Raw genomic sequence first — 16,528 nt, 5'->3', positions numbered from 1 at the left:
ACCCTTGACTGGGAATTTTCCTGAGACCACCTCATCCAGGATCCAAGTCTATCGGCCATGCAAAGCTTAATCAAATGGAGAACCCACTACATCATGGTTATCCATGAAATGGAAAGGCAAGGATAAAACCATTGTAAATCCAGGCAAATCCCACGCTAATGACAACAAAATAACCAAAGAACCACATGCATGTACCATGCATCCAAATCTCAGCAAGGAAATCACGCATGCGGCTTGTTACCTGCAATGTACACCTGTTGCAGTTGTTGCTCCAAGCTTTTCCTTGTGTTCCCTTGCTTTCCTTTGCTTGCTTTCTTGCCCGAGTGCTTCCTCTCTCTTCTCTTAGAGATCAATTTCTGAAAGTGATCAAAAGCTAAACTAACAAAAGTTGTGGATTGTTTCTCTGATGCCCTTTTATCATTGATGTCTAGTCCCTTCCTTTCCTTTTTCCATTTTTTTTCTTTTCATTTTCTTCTAATTTATCTCTAGTTTCCCTCTCATGCATATTTGTGTCTCTTCATCTTCCTTTTCTCTTATTTTCCTTTATTTGTCATATTAAATTTCCATTTATTGCTTTTTGCCTTTGCCAATTTCCATAGCCATTAATTAACCACAAGTGACCCTCAATGTGATGTTTCCCCTCACATTCAACTTGGAATATGTGTCCCATGATCTTGGTTAATTTTTTCCTTTTTACATGGAAATATAACTCGTGGTTATTACATTTTACTACTTTAAGAGAAAATCAATCTAGTGAAGAGTCAATAATGGCAAAGGGAGCTTTGGAGGGGTGTACTAAAGAATAGAGACAACAATTAGAAGGGGTGCGTTGACGCAGGCTTTTGGACCATTGTAAACAAAGGGGATGTGACTTGGACCAAGGCTCTTTAGATAGCCTAAGTCATTTAAAGTAGCCACTCTCGATGGGTTTAAAGGCTTTGTTGGCCTTTGGATCTCCTCCCCTTGGAAGAAAGTGCCCGGGGAATCCTAAAGTTATCTAATTGTTATATATGCATGAAACTATGTTTTATGTTAAATATGCCTAAATTATCAGTTAAATAATTAGTAAAATATGATACAACAAAATTAGTAAGTAATTATTAATATATAATGCTATAATACTTAATCTACATGAAATATAATATAAAAAGAAAGGCACCAGAAACGTGGGTTAACTGGTGGAAATAATGAAGAATAAATTATATCTCTTTCACTGTATATTTTCAATGCAAATCATATACCTAATTTTAAATTATATATGCAATTATAATTTAAAATTATCAATAACTCCTTATGTGATATCTAAAATACAACAAACTACAATAATGCAAGCTTATGATCTTCTAAATAGACATAGAACAATATGCATTTGTTTCAATAATCCACATCAAGAATTACTATTAATGCATATATGAAAATTGACTAATATGATCCAAAACTATTCTCAGTCGAGGCAACGAAACTAAATAACCATAACAAGTTCAAAAGAATAATAAACCTTCTAGTAGTTAAACCTTGAATTAGTTCAACTGGTAAGCAATAAAATATTATGAAAATATAGAAATTGTTACAACATGAGTAGTAGTCATGTGTATGAATACACAACATTGTCAAACAATTTAAATTCCCATAAATAGTTCATAGAAACCTAAATTTGAGCAATGTATAAATCGCAATTATCCCTTAAGACACATGTCTTAGAGGGTTAATCTGATCGAATAAGTATATATGAAAAGAACTAACACAGTAAAGAGAAAAATACAATGAGACCATTGCTTATTCATAAATCCAGGCCATAGAAGAAACAATGTTATTTCTTTAGAATATTTCCAAATCCCAGTTATAGAAAATTTAGAAGATGTATATCAAAACAAACATGGAAATTAAAATGTGAAATATATATATATATATGCATTGGCCAGTTGAAAATTTTCAAACTAAAAAAGCTTACAAATATCAAAGTCAAATAAGTTCCATAGTCACCACAAAGTTTTTCAGCATTTTTCCCTCCCCTTTACTCTCAAAACTAAGGTTTTATATACATGATGATAAGCCCCACAATATTCTAAACTAGATCTTCCAAAATCGAAACAATATTTTCAAAAAAATAATTCATCATTTTGACCTCCCAGCCATATTACAATTATTTAAAAGAAAATAACATGATTGGCTAATAGGGTATCCATGCAAGACTTGGAACGGTTGCATCGTATCCACAGTAACAAAGTTTGTGCAAACCGAGACCAACATCCAATGAATGAGAAGAATTTGTTTACAAATTAAGAAAGTAATATTAATAATCAACATTTATTATCGAAATAAGGCTACTACAGAATCTTTGATTATGTAGCGGATTTTTATAATTAGCAAACAAAAGCTTGAAAATCTTTGACCCTAAAAAAAATAAAAAAAAATTAACAGAACCTTTATTTAGCAAAGTTTGAATCATGTGTATATGGAGTAATGGCCACTTTGACATTAGGTGATTTAATAATTATGTGTATGTCCATTGACTGTGTTTTCTTCTCAAACCTTGTAGACTTCTAATCATTTTGATTATTCCTAAGTCGATTAAGTGTTCTGAGTTAATTTTTCTCATGTATAAGTTAGTTAATATGGTGCTCAATACGTGGTACCTGTTGTAGCGGCTACAACCACCCTCCAAAATTTTGCCTTAGCTTTATTTTGGAGCCTCCCTTCTAACCTTCACAACGACTTTCCTCGCTTCACAAGTCCATAAGCTTCAGTGTTTTTCTTGCACAAAGGCGGCCTGTCGATCACAGCCCGATGCACTACCCTCACAAGTTGATCACCCAGACTTGGTCCAACTGCAGGCTGAGTAGCTTCCCCAAGAAGATTACACATTTCTGGAGGGCAACCAGCCTTCCCTCCAGAAATTGCACAATCCTGTCTAGCAGCCTGCTGGGCTTCAAGATTGCACAATTCTGAGTCAACACTCCCTGTAGGAATTGCGCAATTTTCCCCAGCAGGGCTACTCAGCCAAAATTTGCTCAAATCTGGGCAGCATTTAGCTGCTCTGCCAGAAAATTGCGCAAATCTCCTGGGCAGCCAGCCCAGCTCCCAGCCACAAATGTGCATTTTTCTCTAGCAGTCGAGCAGTCTCTTACATGTGCAGCTGAGTTGACCAGTTCCCTCCAGGACCGAGAAAAACTAACTTTCATGCATGGGCTGCTTCTCCCAAGGTAGCATGCAAAGGCATCCCATGCTTCAGGGATCTATGTTTAGTAGTTAGAGGTTACATGCAAGGATTGTTTCAGAAACCTCCCACCAAGTGTCGCTTTCCCTAGATTTGTGGCATGCGCGTCATAACCTCGATGTTATCAAAACTCATAAACTAGACGCTGCAGAGCTCATTCCTCACATCAACCTTGCAGCTCTGACATCCCACATCACATCTAGGAGCAGTCGGCACATTCAACTCAACTGTTTTGGGGTAAGCTCGCTTCCCATGCCTTGTGTTGCATTTCTATCGCTTTTTGTGTTTTCGCTTATATGAGTATTGTTTGCTTGATTTATTTGAGCGCTTATTGTCGTTTACATGTATATTAGCTTGTCCTAGCACCGTTTCAGTTTTCGTCAACATCTCACTGCTATCGCATGCATGAAACTATTTATGCGAATATTCGTCGATTCGGCAACTCGCCTCACCCACATGCATGTTGTTCCATTTTCTGAATCTATCATTCACCATTTGCATGCATGATCATTCACTTATGCTTACACTCAGTATCAGCATGCATTCACACTCACATTCATTTTCAGTTGCCCGTCGACGATTCTAAGCAGCCTTGGCCCGGACTCTGCCTCACCAAGAGCCTCACCAAGACAACATTGCACAATCCTAAGAGGGAAGGCTCTGCCTTCCTCTCTAGAAATGCGCATTTCTACCCAGCAGTTGTTCCCCGGGCCTGCTTTGCGCAATCCTGAGGGACAGTGACTGCTGGCCAAGAAAATTGCGCAATGCAGTCACTGAGCCTGCAACCATTGCCGCTGAGATTACACATTGCGCAATCCCAACAATTAGTAGCCAAAATGGACTGTGCAATCTCACTACAAGATAGATATAACATCGCTGGATATTTTCATAGTCAAGTAGGATATATAGGTGTATTAGCAAGACATGGATCTAGTGATAACTTAGGCACCAGTATAGAGATTAAGGACTTAGTGAAGGCCTAGAAAAAACCAAACTCTTAGATAGTGGGGAGCAACATGAGATGACTAATGGCTTTGACAAGACTTGTAGTGCCCATAGGCATTAAGACAAGGATCTTAGATGTGGGAGATATGTAAAAGAAGTTAGGTCTAATCTACCCAAACTTGCTTCACCACCACCAATATAGCTAGTAGGACTACTACCTCCTCCCAGTTCCAGCAGTCAGTTAGTCTCCCAGTAGACCAGACTGTGCCTTGTGCAGTCTTGGCAGTCGATCTCCCGACCTCTCGGCCGAAATTGCGCAACCTTCATGATCAGTCACATAGGTATGTTGCAAGTCAGTTCTCAGTTCTCAAGTTCATTTTGGTTTTCGAGTGACAGATTGCTTGCCATGAGTGTTGCCATGTCTCCAGGTATTGCAGGTGTTCATCTGCCTCTCAGCAATGCAAGTACAATGGTTTCCAAGAGAGCAGAGTCGAAGACATCGTCCAAAGAACACCTAGAGATGCAATCGATCAAATGTCTATGAGCTTGCCTTCTCACGAAGATATCAAGTTGTTCGTATACAAGGACATCAAGATATGACAGCAGCAGCATCATGAACAACAGCTGAAGGTAGCATAACGAATGCAGCAAACACAACAAATGTAGTGAATGCAGCAAATGCAGCAAACACAACAAATGTAGTGAATGCAACAAATGCAGAAAACACAACAAATGTAGTGAATGCAGCAAATGCAGCGAACACAATGAATGCAAGAGGAAGGTTGTTGACAACACAGAGGTGGAACAAAGTTGCAAGCTCAAGCAGATCCATTGATGATGAAAGCAACTTTGGAGACTCAAGCTATGAGGTGATGGTGCGACATTAAGATCGCACGAAGACAGGGAATGGAACAAAGAAGGAGTTTCATGTGTTGAAGCAGCAACTCAAGGAAGAACATGAAGCTGCACAGATAGATGAATGAGTTGTAGCAGGATCAGGAACAACAGTGGGTGCATCATGCACTCACGAATGAAACTACACCCGTACAAGTTAAAGATCCATCCCAGCAGCTAACACAGAGTAGACATGGTGAGTAGTGTTGGTGATCGCATGCAAGGGATTCAACATCATGCATGTCATTATGCACACACATGCAACCCAACCCATTCAGCACACTCACCAGGGTGAAGACAAGAAGCAAGTCCAACTGAAGTTGAACTTGTACTTCGGCAAGTTGAGGCGCATGACCACCAACACACACTTGAAGAACAACATGGACATTATGCATCAGTGTGTTGTCGGTTCAGCCGCACCCAAGAAGACCATGCGTATGTTAGGCAAACGAGTTGGATGAAGGGGTCGAACCAATGCACCAGTTGCAATGGAGGCAAGAGTTCGCTTAAGCAAGATGTCACCATGAGGTGCATGCACACCATCACGGACGACCAAGCTTGGCATCAACTCACCACTTTCACCATCATGAGCATGTCAAAGATTTGGTCTCATCACAGCAGACCGAGAGTCAGTGATATCTTACATGACTTGCTCAAGCCATGTTGTCTCACATGACTACATGTGCATTGTAATGTTGAGTCATGTCAAGTGTAAGTCAAGTATCAATAGTTGGATGTAACAATCATAGAGTAGGTGAAGAGTCATGAAGGTAGTTGAACTGTCACAAAGGGGAATGTCAAGGGTCACCCCACCCTTTGCTATAAATAGTCCCTCATAACTCATTGTAAGGGCTTTTGGTCAGCCAAGCTTTTGTTAAGACTATCTTGAAGAAAGCTTGGACAGTATTGTAACGTGCCTTGGCTTCTCCACTACACGGAGCTAGTACATCTCTTTGGAGGAGCAGGCAGATGTGGCTGTAACATTTCACTATTGGGGCTAGCAGGTTTACATGGATGTATTGTATGATTGGAACTTACACTTCTTTATATAATAAGAGCCAACATGTTTGATGTATTGTATCTGTTGTAAAACTGATCTTTAACACTTGTAATGCATGTTGCTTTAACTTGTATTCTACATCTGAATTGATTCATTTGTTGTAATGCATAATCTATTAATGGAAATGTGTTGTATATGCTGCTAATGTTGTCCTGTCCGTGTCGACTGCTCTGTCGGACATCAGACAAACCTTTCACACGAACCTTGTTGTAACAACTGTTGCACTCGTTCGGATTGATCAGTGAGTGTTGTACGTGTTATCTTACCTTGTATGTTGTGACTATTGCATCCGAGTGGACTACTCCATCGGAAGCTGTGTATGTCCTATGTGTTCCTAGTCGAGTTGGGACTGATCACTTTCAATCTGGAACTCATCTTCGCCCTCATCTCAAACCACCTGCGTTAGAACCTTTCATACACCTTCCTTGGCTCACTGCAGCAGTCTGATTGGGACTTCTTACCGAGGAGATCCCCTTACATGTTGGCGAGTCCAGCACCGTCAACAGTACCATAACTAGATAATGTTGATGCCAATACATGTCATGTATAGATTTATCAGAGTCAACGTTACTATCACATATATGTAATCTACATGTGTAATTATCAAATCTGAGCATATGGGTCTCATACTTAGCTGAGAATCGTTCAGAGACATTGATGCCTCAACATATTAAGTGTCATTTCCTCAATTAGGTCATAGAAACATTCATCATTCATTTACAAGTAAAAACATGATGAGAGCCATACATAGCTATTGTCATAAAATGTTGAAAATAATAACAAGAAATGATAAAAATAAAATCCAGAAATTCCAGTTTAATTTGTCCTTGAATTAAACTTAGAATTAAAATCGAATTCTATTCTCATACCAACTTATAATAGTTAACTAGAGTGAGTTGACTTAGTTAACTTAGGAATTTCAAGTTGGAAGTCTTTTTGAAGTCATGTATATGTTATCCCTATATTATAGGGTCTAGGATGAGTTAAGTATGAGTGGTAATTAGTTAACTCAGTTTACTGAGTTAAGTCCAGTTAAATTAGTTCCAAACTATTTGAGGAACTAATAGTGAGTTAACAGTCAGTCGATGCATTAGTGCACTCAGCTAGTGCTACTCCAATTAACTGAAGATCTCCTCATCAGAAACTCATGCATGTTGATTCTGAGAAAGACCCAGTTGAGACTAGAGTGCAGGGACCATGTACTATTTGTTGTATAATTTTTTGGGTTGTACAAATGGTGCATGCAATCGGGAATTGAACCTAGAAGGGATTGCATAGTTATGGATGAGTAATTTCCCTTTAAATGGGCTAATTCTCTCAATAATTGTGCAAAGAATTAGAAGCTTGGAGGCTTGTAAATTTGACTAAGTATTGGCCAAAGGAAGTCATCAGGTGGAGGATAGGAAATACTTGTGTAGGTTAAGCTCAAGGTTGAGCAGAGCATATTGTATTTATCCAAATTCTTTGATCAAGGGCACAAGGAAATAGGGGCTTGGAGAGCTTAAGAATTGGCTAAGTGTTGGCCAAGAGCTTGCTTGTGAGTTGAGGATTGATTATACTGAGTGTTGGGATTGTTATTATGAGAACAAGCATTGTATTATCATCTTGGATTTCTGATTAATGCAATACAGATAATGGGGTTTTGAGTTGTGGCTTTCCCCGGATACTTATTGTGTTATGTGCCATTGATTTGTCTTCTTCTTGTTGATATTGTTTTCATCGATCTATTGGCTTTTGTTGGTTGAAAGTAGAAGTATATTCTTGTCTCTTGTTTTAGTAGATTACATGAACTTGTGAATCTACAAGATTTTCTACATAAAACACATATATAACTAGCATAATAGCAACAAAAATACCAATGAAATCACAACCATATGATCCACATATAAACCACTTTCATACTCATAGAAATACAAGGAGAAATAACCTCATGTTGATGATGCAAAATCCAAACCCAGGAGGGGACTTCCACGTTCCACTTGACATTATAATGCCTAAGCCAAATCTCTCTTCATCCATTCACCCCCATGCCATATTCCAAGCATGAATGTGGGATCTCATAAAACACATCAATCCAAAACCATCCAGGGCTTCCAGAGGCCATCCACCTTAACCCATCAAACAATGATTCCACCTTACAGTCGGACATCACAAAACCATCATCAGATTGGTCTCTATCCAAGCCTTCCAGGGCTCTAGAGCATTTTTCCAACCAAGGCTCTAGGACTAGTAACTCAATTCATAGCTTTTACCAAGCTCTAGAGTGTTTGTCAAACCAAGGCTCTAGGACTAGTAACTCAACCCAGCAAGGGTTCCATAGCGTTTGTCCAACCAAGGCTACAGGACTAGTAACTCAACCCAAGATGTTACAGGGCTCCAGATTGTTTGTCCAACCAAGGTTCCACAACTAATAACTCAACCCAATCTAAGGAAACATGAGAACCAACCAAAACAAAACAATGAAAATAAACCCACAATCTCCATGACTATCCAGGAAATGGCAAGGCTAGGCAATCCACTGTCAATCTCGGCCATCCTCCATGCCAATGACAGATCGCAACGAACAAACCACATGCATATGCCATGCATGCAAAAATTAGTGAGGAAAACATACATGAAACTCGGCACCTGCAAGAAAATCCCATTGTAGTTGTTGATCTCGATGTCCTCTTGCGCTTTCCTGCTCTTCCTTGGCCTTCTTCCTCCAAAATCCAAGTACGCCATACCCTCCAAGAGTGCTACAAGAAAACTAAGTCTCCAAGAATAGGAGAGAGATAGAAAATAATGAGAGAGCTCCATAATTGAACTGACAAAAGGTTACCAACTGATCCTCAGAAGCCTTTTTATGAATGAGGCCTCTATTTTCTTCATTTTCCATTATTTCCCTTCAATTTCCTCCTCACATGAAACCTGTGACTTTTCACCCCCCCCCCCCTTTTCTCCTAATTTCCATTATTTTCATAAATAAATGTGCCAAAAATGCCATTTTGCGTCTCCAAAGCCTTAGCTATTGCCTTTGCCAATCTCCTTAGCCATTAAACAATCACAAGTGATCCTCATCACTAGGATTTTTCCCAACATTCAGTTTGGAATAAGTGTCTCATCAACCGTGGTTATTATTTTGCCTTTATTAACTTTTATTACGTGGAATTTTAACCAGGGATGTTACAAAACCCTACCCCTTGGGGGAACACCATCCTCGGTGTTTAACAACACCTATAACCACAAAACTGTTGTAAGCAAAAATATATTGTCGATGGAGCTTTATAACTTAGCTCGTTGCATTATTTACAATGATCAGCCTGCTAAGAAGCAAACCAACATGAAAACATAACAACACAACATCATAATGACATGACACCCATACCGCTTATTGGAGCTTTATAACATAGCTGATGGCGGTATTTACACCCATATACATATGTAAATATACCAAATCACCAAACATATACCAAGACATATATCAAAACCCCATACCAAAACACAACGCCAAAACTGTTTTACCTCAACCGACAAACAAGGAAGGATACATAGCCGGCGTTTGATCCGCCATCTCCCATGTAGCTTCATCGGGCCCAAAGTGCTTCCATTACACATTAACTTGCTCAATTGCTCGGTTCCAGAGCATGAGCACCTTTTTCTGCGATATACACTAAGGCTCCGGCTAAAATTCTCCATCTGGTTCCTCTTGCAATACAGACTAGTCAATCACATGATCAACATCTTTAACATACTTCTTAAGCAATGACACATGGAAAACATCATGGAATTTCACTGTCAGAGGCAGTGCAAGTTGATAGGTTACTAGCCCAATCCTCTTAATAATGTTTAAGGGTCCACAAACCGTGGTGCCAACTTGGCACATGATCCAATCCATAAGGAGATCTTCTTTGGTTTGATGTGAAAGTACACCTATTCCCCAACCCGGAACTCCTTGAACAACATGTTCTGATCTGCATAACTTTTTTGCCTATCATGTGCTACCTTTAGATTTTTCTTGATCACCTACATTTCCTGTTCCATGTCTGCCAACATGTCTGGTCCGATCAACACCCTGTTAACTAGATCACTCCAACTGATAGTAGTATTGCAACTCCGCGCGTACAATGCCTCAAACAGACTCATCCCCAAAGATTCCTTATACCCGTTGTTATAAGTGAACTCTACTAGTGGAAGATACTCTTCCCACTTTTGTTGTTGATGCATCACACACATCCTCAACATGTCTTCCAATATCCTATTGACCCTCTTTGTCTATCCATTTGTCTATGGATGACAAGTTGTACTGAAGGCCAACTCTGTGCCCAAACCTGCAAATAATTCCTTCCAAAACTTGGAAGTGAACTTTGCATCCTTGTTTGACACAATATTTTTCAAAACACCATGTAGTCTGACCACATCTCTTATGAATATCTATGCTACACCGCTAGTTGATAATGTAGACTTCACTAGAATGAAATGTGCAACCTTTGTCAACCTGTCCACAATAACCATGTTGGAATCGTGTTGTCTCACTGTCATCGGAAAACCTATGTTGAAGTCCATGGAAATGGCTTCCCACTTCCACTCTGGAATCGAAATCGGTTGTAGCAGTGCACCTGGATGTTTACACTTTGCCTTCACCTGACAATCAAAATGCCTAGCCACAAACTCTGCTACATCCCTCTTTAGGTTCGACCAATAATAAAATCTATTTACTGCGGTTAGTGCCTTCTGATAACCTGGGTGACCTGAATATGGTTTCACATGGCCCTCTCTCAAGATCACCTTCTTGAGCTCACTATTGTCTGACACATATATCTTGTCTCTGAATCTAACCAATCCATTTGCTGTAAGGCAATAGTCCACATCCTGTGCACCTACACTTGTACCTGTACTATCACCTATACATGTACTATCACTTGTACCTGTGCATGTACTCTGCTACAACCTGTGCATAATCTCCATATATCTGACATCCTGTTGACCTACCTGCAAGATCTTATCCTATTAAGTTTGTCCCATAGGAGCTCATAACTGCTAAGTGATTTACCTGTGCCTGCCTACTAAGAGCATCTGCCAATTCGTTCTCTTTATGTTTCATATATCTGATCTCAAAATTGAACTCACTGATTGTAGCCAACAACCGAGCCTTCCTACCATTCAGATTCGGTTTATCAAATAGATACCACAAACCACTGTGATCACTCATCAATGTAAGCCTCCTGCGCAGAAGATAGTGCCTCCACATCTTCAATGCATGTATGATCAATGACAACTCAAGATCATGTGTGGGATAATTCTTCTCATGCTCAGTCATTTTCTGTGACTCATAGCATACCACCTGTCCATCCTGCATAAGGACTCCACCAAGTCCTTTCTTGCAAGCATCTGTGCATACTACAAACTCTTTGTCTGGATCTACAATCTTTAACACTGGTGCATGTGTCAACAACTGCTTGAGCTGCTCAAAACTAGCCTCACACTCCTCTGTCCATTCAAAATTCTTACCTTTCCTCTGCAATGATGTGATAGGATAAGAAATCTGTGAGAAGTTCCTGATGAACCTCCTATAATAGCCTATCAACCCCATGAAAGATCTCACCTCATCTACATTCTTAGGAGCTACCCACTCCATGATGGCCCTTATCTTTTCTGGATCTACTACAATCTGCTCCTTGGAGAAAACATGCCCCAAGTTGTGTACCTCAATCTAAAATAAACTACACTTGTTGAGCTTAGCATACAACTGATGCTCTCTCAACAACCTTAAAATTGTTGCTGAATGCTCGACATGTTCTTCCTCATTTTAGAATATACTAATATGTCATCAATGAACACAATAACAAACTTATCCAAATACGATGCAACACACTATTCATCAAGCACATAAATGTAGCTAGAGCATTAGTTAATCCAAATGGAACTACAACAAACTCATAATGCCCATACCTGGTCTACAAAGTTGTCTTGTAAATGTCCTCCTCTTTGATGCGTACCTGATGATATCTGGATCTGAGATCAATCTTCGAGAACACTACTGCTCCCTTCAACAAATCAAACAAACCATCAATCATCGATAACGAATACCTATTCTTGATGGTCACTTTGTTCAACTGTCTGTAGTCAATGCATAATCTAAGAGTACCATCTTTCTTCTTCGCAAAAAATAATGGTGCACCCCTGGTGATACACTTGGCCTAATGTATCCCTTGTCCAGCATTTCCTTCAACTGTAGCTTCAACTCAACCAACTTAGTTGTGCTCATCCTATAAGGTGCTTTTGATGTTGAAGCTTCCCCTAGCACCAACTCAATAGAAAAGTCTACCTCCCTGTGAGGTGTCTGAAATATTCTCAAGAAATACATCCTTGAACAGCTGTAAAACTGGGCACCTACTCAACACATCTGCATCCTCAACTTCCCTACCTTTATCACTAGAAACATGTACTACAAATAACACACACCCTTTTCTGCGGCTACGCTTTGCTTGCATAGATGTCACCATCCTAATTGATGTGGCTTTCTTCTTTCCTTGCAAGACTCTTGGTTCCCCATTGTCATCCAAGCACTCAATAGTTTTTTCATAACAATCCACCTTGGTCCTATGAATATACAACCAACCCATGCCCAAAAATATGTTGTATGATCCCAACGGTAATACATTTAAATGTGTTGCGGTAGGCATACCATTCAAATCAAATGCACAAGCTCTTACCCAATGATGCACTTGCTTCTTTGTACCTGTAGCCAACTACACTAACCAAGATTTTGTATGCAATTACTTACTCAAACCACACTTATCCACCAAGTCAGGACTAACATAGCTATAATTAGATCCAAGGTCAATCAAAATAGAAATAACTTGATCACAAAGCTTACCGTCCATATCAATGATAGATGCTTGATGGTCTGCATGTTTGTTATCCAATGTTGCATAGATACGAGGAACGCTCTAACCAACATCCCCAACAGTTTGTGCATCTTGTGCACTATATATCTGAGGCCTACCACCCTGATACTGTGGACAATCCCTCCTACGATGATCTCCTCCACAAGTCCAACACTGCACAGGCTCCTTATTCTGCTCCTCAGATCGATGTCCTTGTCCTCTATCTGATGCATTGAACCTCTTAGGTGGTGCAACATTCTCTTTATTACCTGAATCATGTGGTCTTACTTGCTTCTTGTCCCATTTTCCTTTGTTCTTGGCATTACCTTTCCAATCTGGTTTAGTCTCAAACTTGCGCTTCAATTGTTCATAACAATGCTTTAGTTTTCGGATGGCCTCCTCCAATGATCTAGGCTCATCGAACTCAATCCTATCTTTGAATGCCATTGGTAACCCACTAGTGAATCTCTGAATCTTGGCCTTCTCCTCCTTGAGGTAAGGTACATACCTCAATAGCTCCATGAACCTGCTAGTGTACTCGTCATCTGTCATAGATACCATCCTTAGCTCATAAAATTCTTGTGCCCTATCACCAAAGTATCTCACTGACAAATACTTCTTCTTGAATAGCCGCTCAAACTCACTCCAAGTCAAATCTTCCTCATGTATACCTTTGATATTCTTCACATCTTCCCACCAAATGTCTGCTTTACCTTTGAGACTAAATGTATCTACTCTGGCTTTCATGTTCTCTGAGCAATCATGCAACCTGAAGAACTTCTTAATACCAAGCAACTATGCCTTTGCATACTACGACTTCTTCATCTCTCCATCAAAAGTAGGCGGCTTTGCTTTCTTAAACTCATATGGAAAGTATCCCCTATCACTCCTCGTGTAAGGATGATAACAATATCGATCATCATGCCTTTCAGAACCAAAACTAGAATGGTACATGTGTTTATCCCTCCTCCTATTTGGAGTGTCCAACAATCTTCCATCTCTAACCATGTCATCACCATCTAAGCTGTGACCACCATGTGAACTACTACCATATGCCCCATTAGTTTTGTCCTCCTACTCATGGCTGATCCAAAGTGGTCCATTTCGCTGCAAATTTGACAAACTCTGAATTATCACTGCATTTATCTCTACTAGCTTCTCATGTGCTTGTATGATTTTGTCATTATCTGCCTTACAACTCCTTATTTCTTCCTTTAAGCTTATTAGTCTATTTGCCAAATCGGAAGAGTTCCCAACACCATACTACTCTTATGATTCATAGGGAGAGTCTTTGTAGTCTACCATCTTGCTAGCCATTTGATATTTCTTTCTGCAAGGTATATCATGTCAACTAAACCAAATCATAATAAAACAACGTACTTTAGTATAGCTCAGGGAGGATACTTTGTCTGTAAGATCAACAAATCAATGTGATACATGTATACCATAATCATGATAGCATATAGAAACATAACACATAAGCATATGACCATGCAACCATCATTCTAGCTAGGGTCTTGTTATCAATGCATGACCTTAACAAAAACTCATACCACGACCTCGTGCATGACAACAACCACTACATTGTTGTACACTTGACTACATGCAAACATTAACATGCATAAGTAATGTTTAACCAACCATACACATGCATAAACACATGTAATCAAGCATATACAAACAATACTCATAACCAAAACTACAAGAATGATACATGTAACCAAACATACAAGAAATGAAACCAAACGTACAAGAATGTAACCAAGCAACATATAACAACATGTAACCAATCATACACTCATGACGATTTACTCCACAATAACAACACCAAGTTACTCATGATGATATCACTACAACCATGATCAACATTATGCAAATGCAACAAGCACATGGAATGCAAGTGCAAGAGACACACATGCAACTGACATGAATGCATGACCAACACACAACCCATCTAGTCCGAGGGGTGAACCATGCTCTGATACCACTCTGTAACACCCTCCTCCCACATCTACCCAAGCAAATGGTTAGCCGAGATAAACATGCGACAAGAGGCCACTATGATATGATTCGACCTCCTAGGTCACGTTGAGGAAGTGGAACTGACGGAAACAAACCATACAGACATTCAACATCAGCATTAGGACCCTTAAGAACCAATCCAACCTTTCTACCAACCAGCCCCCGGGTCCCACTTGGCACTGAGATTTTGGACCACTTGACCTCTGGACGCTCTCATGCTATTGGAATGCGAGCATCCAGGGACCTCTGGACGCTCACAAGCCTACAAGCTAGCGTCCAGGGACTCTTTTGTCAGTGTTATGCCGGCGTCCCTGAGATTTGAGACACTTTTTTAGGCCCAGATCCATGTCACTGCCCATAATTGAATCACATCTTCATAATAGCAAAATAACAAGGAAATGACAGTATAAATGCAATCACTTGAATGAGACCTTGACTAGACCCCTACTAGCCATGACAAGAATTTCATCAAACATATCACAAATATGTAATCTATAGGTCTAATTAACAGATTTGAGCATAGGGGTATCATACTTAGCTAAGAATCACTAAGAGACATTGATGCCTCGACATATTAACAAACATTTCATCCATTAGGTCATAGATACATTGATCATTCATTTACAAGTAAAAACATGATGAGAGCCATACACGACTATTGTCATAAAACACATATATAACAAGCATATTAGCAACATAAATACCAAAGAAATCACATCCATATGATCCACATATAAACCAATTTCATACTCATAGAAATACAAGGAGAAGTAACCTCATATTGATTATGCAAAATCCAAACCTGGGATGGGACTTCCATGTTCCACTCGACCGTAGAATGGTTGAGCCAAATCTCTCTTCAACCATTCACCCCCGTGCCATATTCCAAGAATGAATGTGGGATCTCATAAAACACATCAATCCAAAACCATCCAGGGCTTCCAGAGTCCATCCACCTCAACCCATCAAATAGTGATTCCACTTCACGGTTGGAGATCACAAAACTATCATCAGATTGGTCTCTATCCAAGCCTTCTAGGGCTCCAGAGCATTTGTCCAACCAAGGCTCCAAGACTAGTAATTCAACCCACATCTTTTACCGGCTCCAGAGCATTTATCCAACCAAGGCTCCAGGACTAGTAACTCAACCCACCAAGGGCTCCAGAGCATTTGTCCAACCAAGGCTACGAGACTAGTAACTCAACCCAAGTTGTTACAGGGCTCCGAAGCGTTTTTCCAACCAAGGCTTCAGGACTAATAACTCAACCCAAGCTAAGGAAACATGAGAACAAACCAAAACAAAACAATGAAAACAAACCCACAATCTCCATGACTATCCAGGAAATGACAAGATTAGGCAATGCACTATCAATCTCGACCATCCTCCATGCCAATGACATATCACAACCAACAAACCACATGCATGCCAAAACTAGAGAGGAAAACATACATGCAACTCGGTACCTGTTAGCAAAGCTCGTTGTAGCCTCTGATTCTGATGTCCTCTTGCATTTTTCTGCT

This window comes from Pinus tabuliformis, chromosome 5_1 (assembly GCF_031772625.1).
Source record: "Pinus tabuliformis cultivar Carrire ecotype Pingquan chromosome 5_1, CPIR1, whole genome shotgun sequence".
Classification (NCBI taxonomy): domain Eukaryota; kingdom Viridiplantae; phylum Streptophyta; class Pinopsida; order Pinales; family Pinaceae; genus Pinus; species Pinus tabuliformis.
Note: the sequence above shows the minus strand (reverse complement) of the source record.